Genomic DNA, 16542 nt, shown 5'->3' on the forward strand with positions numbered 1-16542 from the left:
TTGCAATGAAAGACATCTCGCTTGTTAATAACAATAAATGCATTAGTTCTACCGCTGAAGGTAAGGTGATGGTTGTAGTGATTGTTGTTTTAGGAGGAAGTGCAATTGGGCAACCATCCTCTATTAACACTAATCATAGGAAGAGGTGGAAGAGGTACGGCAGTTGGAAGAATGAAGGTATCGGCAAAAGAAAGAAAAGGCCACGAAAGGCGACTCCCTCGACCTCCCAAACCTAATATCGAGGGGGTTGGAAGAGAACAACGGTTGTCTACGGGAGATCAGGTAGGAAGAATTAAAGTGAGAAGCAAATGGAAGCAATGCCAGACTCAGCTGGGGGGCCTGTAGTAGCCAACCCACGCTCCCTAGATGACAGACCCTAAGGTTCTCTTTTTATTCGTCTCTTACGACGGGAAGGGGGTATCGTGGATGTATTCTACTGATCCCCCCCCCCCCCCGTCGCAGCAAATCCCACGGGAGAACCTTGAAAGTAAAATTAATTTACAAAATCACAATCGATGTTAATAAAGTCACCATACTGCAGTTCCGATTTAAACACCGTAACGGTTTTACCCATCACTGTGCGGAAATATGGAGTAGGTTCGGTTATCACTTTGACTGCACACTACTCACTAAATACTGTACGTGAGATCGTTGACCACGATATCCCAAGCCCTTTCCTTTTTATAAAACAACAAAAATGGTAAATGGTACTTGATGAGCAGCTTATTTACTTATATTATAATTTTGGCAGCAAGGAGAACTAGAGTGTTGAAGACTATCTGCCCGTAGCAGAACGTGATAGCCTATTTCGATCATGGAATTTAATCACAACCGGCCATCTGCCTTTCGAGTCCCGTTCTCGGCGTGCACGATTTGCGTAGCTGACTTCCGGTTTCTGTCGGGTAACCTGTATTGTAACTACTGTACTACTGTTATCAAGAATAGTTTTATTTATTTATTTTTGACTTGACTTTTTGATTGACTTTTTAGCTGATGAAATTTTCATTTCTTTGCGTTATTCTGTCCAGGTTTTGTTGGTTCGGGTTGAGGATTTGCCTGCAAATTGGTTATTGTCGACTAATATTCTGTTTGTAGATCTGAGCTGCACAGTTTCACCTGTGATACGAATTTCCTGGAGGTCTTTTTTCAGTTCTATTAGCCAGTTCATGACTTCCAGTGAAAGCGCTAGCTTGTAGATTCCTTTGGTCAGTCTATAATTGTTTATTCTCAGAATGTTACCGAAGAATTTCAATCGCCTTTTCCTGATTGTATACCTTTTTTTCTTTTCCAGAATGCCTATATAGCTCATGACCTATCTGTGACTGGGAGAGAAGAGAGTTTATTCATTCATTCATTCATTCATTCATTCATTCATTCACTCAGGCATGAACACAATTCAATAATAAAATCATCCAATCATAATTCATGAAACTCTCTCGCCAGCAGGTGGCTGGCTATCCCAAGGCCAACTAGATATATCTAGTGCGGCCTTGGCTATCCGCGACTCAGAGAGAGGACTTGGAATACAAACCATTCATGCAAGCACTCAGTCACTTATCTATTCACTCATTCATTTAGAAAGTCAGTATTTCATTTATTTATAATGGAATGTTCAGTTCAGTCCATCAAGTCATTCATTCACTCAATCACTCATTCATCTATGTATGCTCTCTCCCCAGTTAATGGCCATCCGTGACCGGGTGAGAAGAGTGTTATACATTCATTCATTCATTCACGACCACAATTCAACCAATTCATGGAGTTATTCACTCATTCAATTCAGTCATAAAGTATGTTGTATTTGAAACTTTGGGACGTAAACCATTATTATTATTATTATTATTATTATTATTATTATTATTATTATTATGTCAGACTCAAAAACTGAGAAGTTAAATCAATTCAATGTGCGTTGTCTTTTTTACAAGTTACCTTACGTCGCATCGACACAGATAGGTCTATGGCGACGATGAGATAGGAAAGTCCTAGGTGTCGGAAGGAAGCGACCGTGGCCTTAATTAAGGTACAGCCCCAGAATTTTCCTGGTGTGAAAATGGGAAACCCTCTTCAGGGCTGCCGACAGTCGGATTCGAACCCACTATCTCCCGAATGCAAGCTCACAGCCGCGATCCTCTAACCGTACGGCCAACTCGCCCGGTAATGTACCTTTATTAAGGCCACGGCTGCTTCCCTCCCTTTCCTGGCCCTGTCCTATCCCATCGTCACCATAAGACGTGTCTGAGTCGGTGCTACGTAAGGCAAATAAAAATAGAATCATAGTCCAAAATACTGAATTGAATTATTCAGACAAATACGATTTAACATAGCCTAAATGCCGTTAATACAAGAAGTGTTGGTCTTGTTTCAATTACGCGTTCCATTTCACTCTAATAGACGGTAGAAAAACGGATACCTGATAGGCGACCTAGGACTGAGTTTTTAATACATTTTATTGAGTAAACACGAAGTGTCACCAGAGATCATTTACACACAGACATCGTACGACACAGAGAGCCAAATTGACTTTGTCCATCCCTCAAAAATCCGACTGCCATTGATCTACAGACGAAGCTAACCTTGAGCAATTCTTTGTATAGCCTAATCAGCTCACGAAATCACAGTGCCATCCACCAAAATAAATTGGGTCACGGAGCAATGAAGAGACCTTGAACTTCGATTCCAATTTCCTGCGAAGATTCTGGAATCACACCTCTTTCGGAAACAGTGAGTGAATCAAACCTACAGAGGACGAATTGGTATTGCCCTGGTAATCAAATAGCTGTAGGTAGAATAACAGGTGTGAACGGATTTGGCTCTTATTGCAAACCCTGTAATTTTCACCGGAAACATGCTTCCGGCGCGCCTTTAGAGCACCAACGCAAGGAATGCGAACAGAAGAAAGGTGAATGGCAAGGTCAGTTGAAATCACCTATGTAGTAAAGTTCTCATTAATCAGTGCTGCTGCCTCGTTCAATACATTTTGATATGCCGTTATATTTAAAACGATCGCCGCCCTAGCGTAAAGGTGGAGTAAACCAAAATGACTTTCTGCAAGTCAATTTGAGCCATTTGGGATGGGAGGGTGGTGCAAGGGCCCCTCTATGTTCTAAGTACACCCACTGGGACTCGCTGCCTTATGAATTGGCACGTTTCTGTAGGCTTCATATCTCGAACGAATGGGGATTGGCTCTCATCCAGATAACCCTGAGTTCCTTCCAGAAGGATGGTTATTTCTATGTATGTATGAACAGTCCATTTCAGTATCACCTTTCTCCCTTTAGGAAACTAATCTCCGCCTAGCGCAAATGAATCAAAAAGTAATTTCAATTTTATTTTACAAGACAGGATCTAAGTTTATAGAGGTTATGAAAATACCTTTCTCTGAGTTCCCACCGGAGGATCAAATGGCATTTTATTGCTAATGGTACATGTTTAAATCTAACTTGCAACCACGTTGGCCGCCATTTGTAATCTTCCAATTCTACTATTAAATTCATTAACCCCACGCTTGGAAGCCCATTGTTATCTTACTATAATATAGAATACATAAAATAATTAACCGAAATATCCGTAATTTAGGAGCTAGATTTCACCAAAATGGATCCCTCAAATTTTGATAGAGCGTGATGAATTTCTCTCTTTCTCCCAGGGTGTGTTCATAAAGCTGCGTATTAGTATATTCCCTACGGGCCTTACCTAACCGTCTGAAAACGATTAAAAAGGTAGGAACTGCACCTAGGTTCTCAATAATATCTCCGCTAATTTAAAATAACTATACCGGAATTCTGACATGACCATCATTGGTGCATGAGCACTTCATCAATATAACATACATAAACAACACACACAACAACATAACCAAATGCTGGAAGATTCTCCCTATACATAACAAAACTATCGTGTAACAAAAGCAATTGGAAAATACAGCGTGGACTAACTACCATTTGTAGCGAGCGGTCGCTTGGTAGGCCAAGGCCCTTCAAGGGCTGTAGTGCCATGGGGAGCGGGACACGCTGATATGATGCCCTTCACTGGTTTCGTGTATAGACACAAGTTTCAGAATCTCACCATCGACATGTGACATTCTGAGATGATTTCATTCACTGTACTACTGTACTTTTTTATATACACTGATTCTAACACTTGGTTGTCCGGCTCCATGGCTAAATGGTTAGCGTGCTGGCCTATGGTCACAGGGGTCCCGGGTTAGATTCCCGGCAGAGTCGGAAATTTTAACCATCATTGGTTAATTTCACTGGCACTGGGTGTATGTGCCGTCTTCATCATCATTTCATCCTCATCACGACGCGCAGGTCACCTATGGGTGTCAAATCGAAAGACCTGCACCTAGCGAGCCGAATATGTCCTCGGACACTCCCGGCACTAAAAGCCATACGCCATTTCATTTCAACACTTGGTTAAAATACACTTTCACTTTGAGCAAACACGCTGCTTATCTAAATGTCATGGAACCGGGCTATAAATTATAAAGCACCTTTACCCTGACCACGTAGTTACGGCTATCCATAGGTAACAGATTGTTTACCTAGGTAAGTCTTCTGTACAAAGTCTGAAAGGGTGCATGATTATCGACAACAAGATATGCGACAAAAAAAAAAAAAAAAAAAAACCAGAAGCACCAGACTACCAACTCGTAACAACGACAATAAATACTGACTATTGTGACTCACCCATAGCACAAGAACAGAATAAGAACCAGCAATTGGGAACATGCATCATTTTCAAAAATATTTTTTTTGAAAAGTACACCAATGAAATAGTACGTAAACGTATTACATTGTGGTATGTTGCCTTGTTTTCTACCATTAAAAAAATATTTAATAGTGCCTTTCCGCAAGGCGAGTGAAACGGCCTCTGACGTAAGCGGCGCGCTGTGACGTCACGATCCAGTACCGCATGGAGCTCTACCAGCCGTTGTGCATCAGCCGTTGCTAAAAGCCGATTGTTTATTATTCATGATCGCGAATAACTTCAAAATGACAGAAGAAAGGTTCAAAACAGCACAATCAGACAATCTATCATGTGTAAATGTCATCATTCTTGAAAAATAGTGACTTTTGTGGCCGCAGAAATTCGCGGATAACAAGCAAGTTTGTAAGTGGCGTCTTTTATATACGTGCAATGTACTGTAACCCATAGTATTAGGATAACAACGAACCTGGATAGATATCACATCACTTTCAACATTTCCTTCTAGACTGATTCCCATATTAAAGAATAACATTACATTTTCGGGCTTTCAGCATTAGTAAAGTAAGAAATCGGATTTCAGCACTAACATAAACATATAGGTAGCATTATAGTACTAGTCCGCTTCTATGGTGTAGTGGTTAATGTGTGCCATTCCCGGAGGCCCGGTTTCGATTCCCGGCTCTGCCATGAAAGTTGAAAACAAATAGTACGAGGGCTGGAACGGGGTCTACTCAGCCTCGGGAGGTCAACTGAGTAGAAGGGTTTCGAATCCCCCCTCAGCCATCCTCGAAGTGGTTTTTCGTATTTTCCTACTTCTCCTCCAGGCACGTAAGGCCACGGCCGTTTCCTTCCCTCTTCCTTCCGATCCTCCCATCCTCCAACAAGGCCCCTGTTGAGCATAACAGGTGAGGCCGCCTGGGCGAGGTAATGGCCCTCCTCACCAGTTTCATCACCATACTCAAAGTCTCACGTTCCAGGACACTGCCCTTGAAGTGGTAGAGGTGAAATCCCTCGCTGAGTCCGAGAGAAAACCAACCCTGAAGGATAAACTGATTAAGAAAGAAAGAAAGAAAGAAAGAAAGAAAGAAAGAAAGAAAGAAAGAAAGACAGACAGATCATAGTACTATAGGGCTATAATCTATCATTCCCAAAAAATATATATTCCGGGGCCCATGAAAGAGAATTAAATATCTTTGTGGAGGGAAAAAGTTAAACATGATAAAGATAAATATGACTTCATCTAGTTTTCACAAGTCGGGCTGAGTGGTTCAGACTGTTGAGGTGCTGGCCTTCTGACTCCAACTTGGCAGGTTCGATCCTGGTTCAGTCCGGTGGTAGTTGAAGGTGCTCAAATACGTCAGCCTCGTGTCGGTAGATTTACTGGCACGTAAAATAACTCCTGCAGGACTAAATTCCTGCACATCGGCGCCTCCGAAAATCGTAGAAGTAGTTAGCGGGGCGTGAAGCCATTAACATTAATTACATTTGGCTTTTAACAAGCTGAGCATATCAGGAAAGAAAAGTGTCCTGGTGACATTTTAGTCGCTCAATACAGAAATGTCTTTGGGTGCTGTGACTTTTACTTTTTTTGCTTTACGTCACACCGTCACATATAGGTCTTATGGCGACGATGGGACAGAAAAGGCCTAGGAATGGGAACAAAGCGGCCGTGGCCTTAGGTACAGCCTCAGCATTTGCCTGGTGTGAAAATGGGAAACCACGGAAAGCCATCTTCAGTGCTGCCGGCAGTGGGGTTCAAAACCCACTATCTCCCGGATGCGAGCTCACAGCTGCGCGCTCCTAACCGCACGGCCAACTCGCGCGGTATTTTTACCCTTCGGTTTATTGATTTGGCTTGTATAACCTAAAACTTAGGCTAAGTTGGATAATATTTTAAACACCTACATCACTATTTTCACCTGTGTGCAATTATGTTATTTATTTCATTAATATTATGATAATTATTATAATTGAGCATTGTTAACTTATAAGACCCCAACAGACAAGCATTGGTTTTGTGTAGAGTTATACATTTGTTAAATTCACGTTGTTTCCTTTCATGATGTACACGCCTATTCTTTGTTACATTATAGAGTATTTAGATATAGCCTAAATTTCTTTACCAATTAAGCTCTTCAATAAAGACATACATAACTGTCCCATGCCAAGATATATTGGTAGAATTAGAGCTGTCAAAATGGTTCATAACCCCTTTGATTTATTATCTTGACATGGATCACCCAAAACATAGGTTAGGTTTGGAGAATACTTTAATAATCAGCATTATTTAATGCACTGTTTATTACTTTCATATTCCAAGATGTAATTGAAGCATTTAAATAAAGCATCATACATTAAAATTTAAAGTTTTACCACTAGAACAGCTGACATGGAAAAGTGATTTGAAAATTCAAACAAATTCATCCTACGTTAAAATCTTCAAAAAAATAAACTGTCGACTTTTCCGATATATCACCAGCATTTCTCCAGCTCGCCAAAATCCATTTCGCCCTAGTTTTAGCGTCTTTGGAACGTTTATAAACAATTTGTTTGGTATGGTATGCGATGTGCTATTGCACATCGGAACTCTACACCATTTATAAGTTTTCTGCCTTACTGTCTGCGCAGGATTCATTTTAAGTCTAAAATATACCACTCAGATTATTATCCAATGTATAGACCTCGAATTTAACCATACTGGACACTAACGTAAAGTAGAAATACGCGAAGTGTATCCTGCTTCTCACAGCACACTATGTGTTATTTCGTCTGCTAATTCAGTCAACCTGTACGATGACGTCAGGCCAATGAGATCGCGTACTTGAGTGACGTGACATTTTCGTAGATTTTTATCATGTTTGGAGTTATTATTTGCAGATTCTGATCACATTTTTGAATTCTGCATGCAATTTTGAATCAGATTAGCATATTTTTAATTAAAACCCCGGATCATGCATGTTCCCTATTGCAATGGCAACAGAATAAGAACAGAACACTAGAATAAAAAATGTACACTGGACCGTCGGATAAGGTGGTCGGTGGAATCAGTGGTAAGGGCCAGAGAAAAACCACATAGGCAGAAAGAAGAAAGATTTCATATAAAACATGCAAGGATGTGGGCTCGATGGTACACGTTTTGTTAGTATTGAAACAGTGTATCATGCACAAGTCATGTCCGTATTCCATTCTGGTGTTGTCTCAGGGTAGCAGTCCGTCTCGACATTGCTGTGGCTAACGCGGGCCTTGCCGGCTACCAAGCCATGTCGCGAGAAATTCTAGGACCTGCGACAGTGTCAGGTCTTTATAGGGCGCCTGGTAGAGTCTGCAGTCCCAGAGAATGAAATCATGCCCGCGCAAGAAGGGACCTGATGGCGGTGGCGAGCACATGACGGCGAAGGGCCCACTTCCTCTCTGCCTGTTCCAAGGCCCGGTAAACGGGAACGATTGGCACACATCGGCGCTTTCCTGAGAGCCGAGCAAGATGGGTGGTGTTGGCCACCAGAAGAGCGGTTGCATCTACCCGGCAGCCCACAGGTAAACTGACGGTGGCCCTACATCATACAGCGGAAACACTACAACATCTGCTGAGGCGGACATTTATTTCTCATTTAATTGCCGGCTCCTCCTGGGATCCTCTCTTGATTGCCCCCCGTTAGACCGCCTCCTTAGGTGGGGTCGTAGGCAAGCTCTATGCTGGTGGGCCGGCGTCGTCTTCTTCCTGGTGTATGGGAGGCGTCGTCTTCCTGGCGACGTTCTCTGATCGATAGAGGATGAGGCCACGTCCTGGTGTTGTCCCACATAACGGCATAGGTGCTGTGAGGGCACGAGCTGACCTGCCGTAGTTCCGGCTTCTTCTTCTCTTCCTCCTTCTTCTTACTCTTCTTGGCTGGTGGTGGCAGTGGGCTCTAGCGCCCTGTTATGGTCCCTGCCCTGTAGGGCACATTCAGGCGTCTGCGTCGTGGAGGTGGTGCTAACGGGCCATGAAACCCGGGGGCGTCCGTCTCCGCAGTTGTTTTGTCGTTCTTATTGTTAGTCCTTGGATGCCACCCTGGATTTCAATCGGTTGGTAGACCCTTCACGGTACGCGGACTTGAACGGCTGCGTCCACTTTGAGACGCAGGTCAGGATGACTTGGTTCGCGCCGTCATAACGCTTGGGAGCATCGACATCCCTCCAGTCCTCACGGCTTTGGTCTCTATGTCTGCCGAAGGGTACGAGTCCGTGCCCACCTTCTTGTGCCTCTGCCTCCTGGTGGTCTACATGACGACGCTCACCTTTTTCGCGCCCATCCTGGAGCGTGAACCCATGCCCGGATGGACTTGCCCCAGCTCGGTCTCGTAGGGCTGGATGAGAAGAGGCGTCCGTGGGCCGGATGCCCAGGTCCCTAGGCAGGAAGGCCTTGATGTCCCGCGATGAATCAACACCACCCTGTAACTTGGTTAGATATTCCCTGGTTTTGATGATGTGGTCCCTCTCGCCTGCAGCCGTGTGGTCTGGGCTATAGTACAAAACTATCGCCGGGAGATGAGGGTCCTGGAACCAGGCTGGAATTGGAAATCGGTATCCACCATTCCCGGCCGGGAGTGACTTCCTCGTTACCATATTCCCTGAAACAGATACCTGAAGAAAGAGCAGTACTGAGAAGTATTTTCAGTTGAACCTTAAACGTACTGAAAAGTACACTGGCAATCGTTCCTAGCGAGGAGAGAGAGTAACGAGGGTAACCCGCCAAGTGCAACAGTCTGATTTGCCAGAAACTTTGCTCACTGAAAGTGGGGTCGAAATAAGCGTACACATGTTTCGGATTGTCCGTAGACACTCGACCGTTTCCGAGAAAATGACGGTCGAAATTTCCGACATACGTTACATGCCTTTTAGCACGCAGCAAATTCAACTGACGAGGTGGCGCAGTGGCTTTCGCCCCGGCTTTTCACTTTTGCGCCCCGTGTTCAAATCCCGATGATTTGTTTTTGTTTTATTTATTTACTTTTCTCCATTGACGATTACTACACGAATTATTTTGTTCAATGTATTTTGTAATATCGTTGCCCTTTTTCGTCTATTCATGTTCTGCCTGGTAAACTAATTTAAAACATATGTTCTACTCTCATTGCAGAGCAAAGGGATATCACGACTAGACGCGACGCAATAAAAATCCACGCATTGATTCGTAATGAGTTGTAAACATCCAAATGATCCGTTATGCGTAGTTTGTCGCAGACTTATTGCCATCACGTGAAATATTCAGTAATACTAACGACGTTCCTTTCCCGAGAGATATTCCCACCCAGGAATGTAATTGTGGTAACCCTGTCTTCGCGTGATGGTCGTGGTGTGCGAAATTTCTATGTTTCGAATGTTTTCTTCCCTTACAGTACAAACCAATCGGCACGCGATTTTGAACGGATTTAATCTTATCCAATCTGCGACAATACCCCGTGTAGGCCAGGCATACTCCAGTAGTGGTCTGACTAGTGAGGTTTACAGTTGAAGCTTGTTTTCTGTTAAGAGGCTGTTTTCAGCACTCGGTAATGGGAATAATTTAGAAACCCTGCACTGGGCCATGGCTGAAAGTTTTTGTATGTGCTGTACTATATATGCTGACGAAAAGTCAATACTCGGTCCAGAGTGCCACCTAGGTATTTGGCATTCGAAGACCGTGAATTACTTCTCCAAAGTAGCCCGCCCTCGAGTCTGCCTTTAAGCAAGAATAGCGTGTCACTTATTGACATTGAGTCTTCACTGTTTGAGCGAGGGCTCGAGAGTGGAGAGGCTGTCCTGGAGGCACTGTTCGACTCTAGGTGCCTGCCATGAGACCGCAGATAGAACTCTGTCGTCAGTATATAAATAGGAGCCTTTGGAGGTTTAGGCATATATGGGATATGTAAATTCTGAAGAGACTATGCGCAATTTCGCTCTGTACGCGATTTGTCGGGCAAGTGATAGCGCTTTTCTGACAGTTACTTGAAATTTCCTCTCAGAGAGGTAGCTCTTGGTAAAAGCTGAGACGGTGTAGGAAGCCCAATTGCTTCATTTTGAAGATTAATCCATCATGCTAGACCTTGTCAAAGGCTCTCGATATCCAGAAAACACACTCCAGTGAACCTATTGCCATTAAAGTTATTAGTTATGTCTTGCATACGTTTTACAACGGAACTATTAATAGGGTCATATCGAAATCGACAATGAAATTTTGTTCAGAGGATGAGGGGACTATAAGAAAGCAATGTACAAGAATTTGGCTATCATTTCGAGCTGTAAGATCCTGCAATTGACACGGAAATGTCTAATGAGATTGCACGCGTTATACTGAACCCTTGACTTACCGTTCCATCGTTGGTCGACCACAGCTGCTGCAGTAGAGCAATATTGAACTCTTAAATCTTCGGGTCGTTGCGGGAATAATTCGGTCACGATCTTAACCAAACGATGGGGTTCAGAAGAGAGCCTAACTACTTGAAATGAGGAGCAAATATGTGCTTACTAACTTTTATTGAATCCATTAATTGCACACACAAAAAATTATTTATATAAATCCTTGACCAAAAATTATTAAATGTTTCAGACGCAGTCACATTGCATAGCGTTATTTTTATTAATTACAATATCGAAGAATTTTCTTCGGAGAAAGTAGGATTCTCATAAATTACTGGACAGCGAAACTGAAAAAGTGAAAAGAGAGCCTGAAAACTCGGGCACCTATTAATCCAAACGATAACTGAGAATTAATCCACACGATCCATGGAAAATTTGACCTTCAAAAAGTAGAACGCCTGATTTCCTCTTAAGGTTATCCACCAATCGAATACCCTTTCGGATACGTAAACACCCGCCGAATAGACCCTTAATCGAACCAAATTGACTATCAGTTGTTTTGGATAGGTTGCGAAATATTATTGGAAAGCATGGTGTTCACTACAAGTTAACAGCAACATTCACAATTGAAAACAAAATTCCACCATGTATTGTCATTTCATGACACCCTTAAGTTATACAATAATCCCGATGCTAAAACGTGCATCACCCAAACAGCTGTTCAGAAGGAACCAACAACACGATCCGAGAGGATCTTACGTTACGTCGTTCTGAAGGAACAAAACTGCGAAATGCAGGAAACACTTATTCATCACGTACTTAGAAGAAATGCCAAACACTGAAGTTAAATAAAAAGTGGTAAATCACTTGAAAAATATTATTATAAAACCAACTTTCAGGTTATAAATGGTTACGTTACGCTTAATAAAATTACAGGTCCACGTGGTAAAATAAAACAAAATACAGAATTCTTTCCTTTTTAACAATGACTACCATCACAGATCCATCTACTTATTGTTTGTCCCAACACACTACCTATAAGTTATCAATTGACCACACTTAATTACGTATAAAAATGAGATCGAACCCACCAACTTAAGCTCAGAAAGCCAATGCTGTACCGCCTGAAAAGGGTGAGAGAGGAGGAAATTTATTCATTATTCGACGGGTTAGTTTACTGAAGAGCTCAATTTTATAGAATTTTATTCAATCAGAAAATATTTAAAAATATTGTAGGCCTAATTAGCTTTATCATTCCTTGTGTCCCTGTGTCACTTTTCTTGATGAAACGCAAAACCATGATATAAAATAACATTTAAAACAAAATATACTGTAGGCCTAAATTAGCTTCATTAATCCTTGTGTCTCTATGTCACTTTTCTTGATATACAAAACTATGAAATAAAATAACATTTAAAACAATATACTTTAGGCCCCACGGAAATTCGATTTTCTCCTTGATGGCACTCAAAAGCTTGGGGCATGTAGGCACTTTCTTCTGGACTACATAAAAGTCTTGAATTACTTCTCTTATTACACATCACACTGCACTTTTCTTCTTCGGGCTGTGGGCGATACTTCCCTGGTGTTGATAGTGACGTAACGCCAGCTGCTGTACTTTCCTTGCGAATTCTACTCACTGTCGTGACTAAAATGCCTGTGTAATTAGATACACGCAAATTACTTTGCTTCAGCAAGTGTTTCATTTGCCTTTCTCGCGCCTCTTCATCACATTCTTGGATAACATGTCTGATAACCTCCCTAGCTTCGCTTCCGGCAGGGTTCCATAATAATAACACAAAGTAGCACTATAATAACACAAATGTTTTATAACACAGTTATGTAAGCCTCAATATATAAATCGCTGTTCAACACTTCAACGCACAGACAAGATCAACGCTACCGAACTGTTCGACTGGCCACTTGTATCATCAAAGACTGGCTGCTGGCTGGCTGGCTGGCTGGCTGACGATACTTTTAGGAAGAGCCATAGCCGAGACGACAGAGAGAGAGAAAGCTGCTCCCCCGTGTCCCACCTCACGCCCCGCTAGTCTTCTCTTCAGCTCGCACCTTTACCCATATCACACCATCACAATAATATCAACAAACACGCGGTCCATTCACGCCGCAGAGCAGAAAGATGCATGTCAATCAGCTATGATTAAAGGCACAAGAAAACCACGAGGTAGACCACACGTCTCAATGGACACGTTGGGCGGCGCCCAAGTCCATTTGAGCATTAGCCCTGTACGGCCTTGAGTGCTACTTTCGGCTGATTGGGTGTTGAGCTGAACGGTATTAGAGGATGTGGTATATTATACACACGGGTAGGATTCTTAGCTGGTCAGAATATGACCTGTACCCCGAGGGGTAGAAGGAGTGGCCTGGGGGGGTGCCCCAGGTAGTCTTAATTTCCCGTGGGGGATTTGTAAATTGGCGTTCATGAAATTGAATTAGGGTATGTAGGTAGAGCGGTGGAGGGTGAGTGATCACCCGTCCACGTGCTGACCATAACCAATGTTGCTTAACTGATCTTAGGAGAGTGATATAGCGGAATGAAGAACTTTAACGGAAAGAGAAGCAATAATCATGTGACCAATATAAATACAAGGATCACCATACCTGCAATATCAGCCGTCAAATTAAAAAGAAGGATGGCTGTATAGACTGAGTTTAAATTTACGAAATACCCATCTGTAGCTCAGAAAAGCCACTCCGATCTGCGGGGAGTCAATTCTATATTCCTCTCTCATAACCACAACAAGCATTCGAGTCAAAGAGATAAAGTTACAGACTCGCCGAAAAGAATGACCTTCCGTGTTCACAACTGAGGGTGCTGCCCTCTGTAGTACAACCTTGGAAATAGTCAAGTCAATCAAGCTAAAGCTGATACAAGCTCTTAGCAATAAGGGAAACATCGCTTTTTACGGACATGCTATATTAGCATATCTCACCCATTTGCTATGACAATAACAGTTAGCCTTCAGAAATATACTGACATGACTGTAGGGGTATTACAGTATCAATTACCTTTTCGTTGTTATACAGTTTGTGTTTAGTAGTATTGAAGGAGGGATATTAGTTCTCCTTAATTACACCACGAGATAAGCTTCTAACAAAATTTTCTCAATTCCTATCACATTTCTTATGATTGCATTATTACCTATTATTATTATTATTATTATTATTATTATTATTATTATTATTATCATCTATTATTGCCGACTTCTATACATTGCCTGATAAAAACTGAAGAACTCAGAAGAAATGGTCGGACGTCATGTAATTTGGTACACGTACACACCCTCAGCGGGTATGTAAATAAGTCGAGTTGGAATTCTCTGTGATAGGTAGAACAGTCACCAGAATGCAATTATGTTATTCGTGTTTAGTGTTGTTCCCAGGGTTGGTAGCGCATATAATGGGCGTGAACAGCGTCTGATGTTGAGTGATAACTGAAGAACACGGAGATGCCGCGTACTCGTGCGAGACAGCGTTATGAGCACCTGACATTGTTTGAAAGGGGCCTCATTGTGGGTCTCCAATTGGCCGGCTGGTAGAATCTTACAACATCCAGATTTGTGGGGCATTCAGACGTGACAATAGTTCGATGTTGGACTGCGTGTGAACGTGAGGGCAGGCATACTCGTGAAGGTTCCGGACGAGCATGCCTGACCATCACAAGGAAGGAGCGCCGTATTGTGCATCTGCGCCTGCCATCCGAAAACATGTAATAGACTCCCTGCAACATTCTGTGTCATCCCACACCATTGGTCGGAGACTAACAGCAGCCGAACTGAGGAATTACCATCCCATGCATAGGCTGTCCTCCCTAAAGAACCAGAGAAACAAGGAAATGCCATTTGGTCCTTGTTTCAATGGCGGTGAAATCCTGACGTTCACCTCCCCGCGGTAGAGAGGGGGCAACGACTGCATATACAAATAATATTTTATATGCAGGCGGCTAACGAATGAAGGGACCGATTATCTCCCGGTATAAGGAGATCCCCTACACCATGTGCCAACAGTCTCTTTGAGAGTGGATGAACAGGTATGGGTAACGGCACTCTATTGTCCTGGGGACAAGAAATTGTTCCCAAAGGCGGAGGAACCAGTTTGGTCAACGGCATTCGGATGCAGAAGGCAACGGGAAACCACTGCATTAAAGATCCTGAGAGATATTCCAATAAATCCACATGGCATGGCTGCAACGTCAAGATCGGAGCTGGCCGTGTGGATCGTCTACCTCCGTTTGGAGACGACGGCTTAAGAATAATAATAATAATAATAATAAGAAGAAGAAGAAGCATAGGCTGTCGTTAACACCACATCACAAACGGCTGCGTTTGGAGTGATACCGTGTCCGGGAAGCATGAACTGCTGGCGTCGCATTGTGTTCAGCGATGAATCGCGGTTCTGCACTACCGTATCCCGGATGACCATCGTCTGCTAGTATGGCGGCGACCTGGGGAGAGGTCCCATTCTTCCAATGTTTTGGAGAGGTACAGCGGTGTTGCTCCTGACGTCATGGTTGGGGAGCCATCGGGTATGGCGGCACAACGATACGTCACGAACATCCTGAGTCCTCGTGTTACTTCTCATGCGACAGTATCGTGGTGCCATTTTTCAACACAATATTCGTTCACATACGGCACGTGTCGCTATGAACTGTCTGCGTGATGTTGAGGTTCTCCCGTGGCCAGCAATATCCCCAGATCTGCCCCCGATTGAACATGTGTAAGACCAGCTCGGACGTGAACTCTGTCCCAGTGGCAATATCCAGGACATCAACGACAGTTACAACAGCTTGCCTCAGGAGGGGATACAACGGCTTTATGACACCCTTCCCAACCGAATCAGCGCATGCCAGAGAGAGTGCAACGTCATTCTGATACGTGGCCTCGTACTACCAACTTCTTAGTAAATTTGACTTGATTTTGTAATCTCTGCAATAACATCACATACCCTCTCAACACGTTAAGTTTCATTTCCTTTATACCTCCGCTTCCGAGTGCTTCATTTTTTGTCAGGCTGTGTAAATGAAATAGGTACAGTTATTGATGTTCATTAAAATTTCTGGTAGTTTTGGTACCATCTTGATATGTAATAACTCAACCAACTTCTGGAGAGACGGAAGTTCTCAAGAGACTTGCAGTAAATGTAATGTTAATAAAATACGTATTCCTTTCAATTGCTATTAGGGGCTGCCTGGCCGAGGCGATAAAGGCGTGCTCGGTTCGTCCGGAAGGACGTGGGTTCGAATCCCCGTCAGGAAGTCGTAAAATTTAAACGAGATTTCCACTTCTGAAGGGGCAAATGGCCCTGAGGTTCACTCAGCCTACACCAAAAATGAGTACCAGGTTAATTCCTGGGGGCAAAGGCGGCCAGGCATATAGCTAACCCCTCTATCCCATCAAGTACCGAGGTTACGGATAGTGGAAACCTTTACCTTTCACCCCTCCTAGGGCCTTCATGGCTTGTACGGAGATGACTGCTTTTTTAATTGCTATTGTT

Source organism: Anabrus simplex, chromosome 3, assembly GCF_040414725.1.
Source record: "Anabrus simplex isolate iqAnaSimp1 chromosome 3, ASM4041472v1, whole genome shotgun sequence".
Taxonomy (NCBI): domain Eukaryota; kingdom Metazoa; phylum Arthropoda; class Insecta; order Orthoptera; family Tettigoniidae; genus Anabrus; species Anabrus simplex.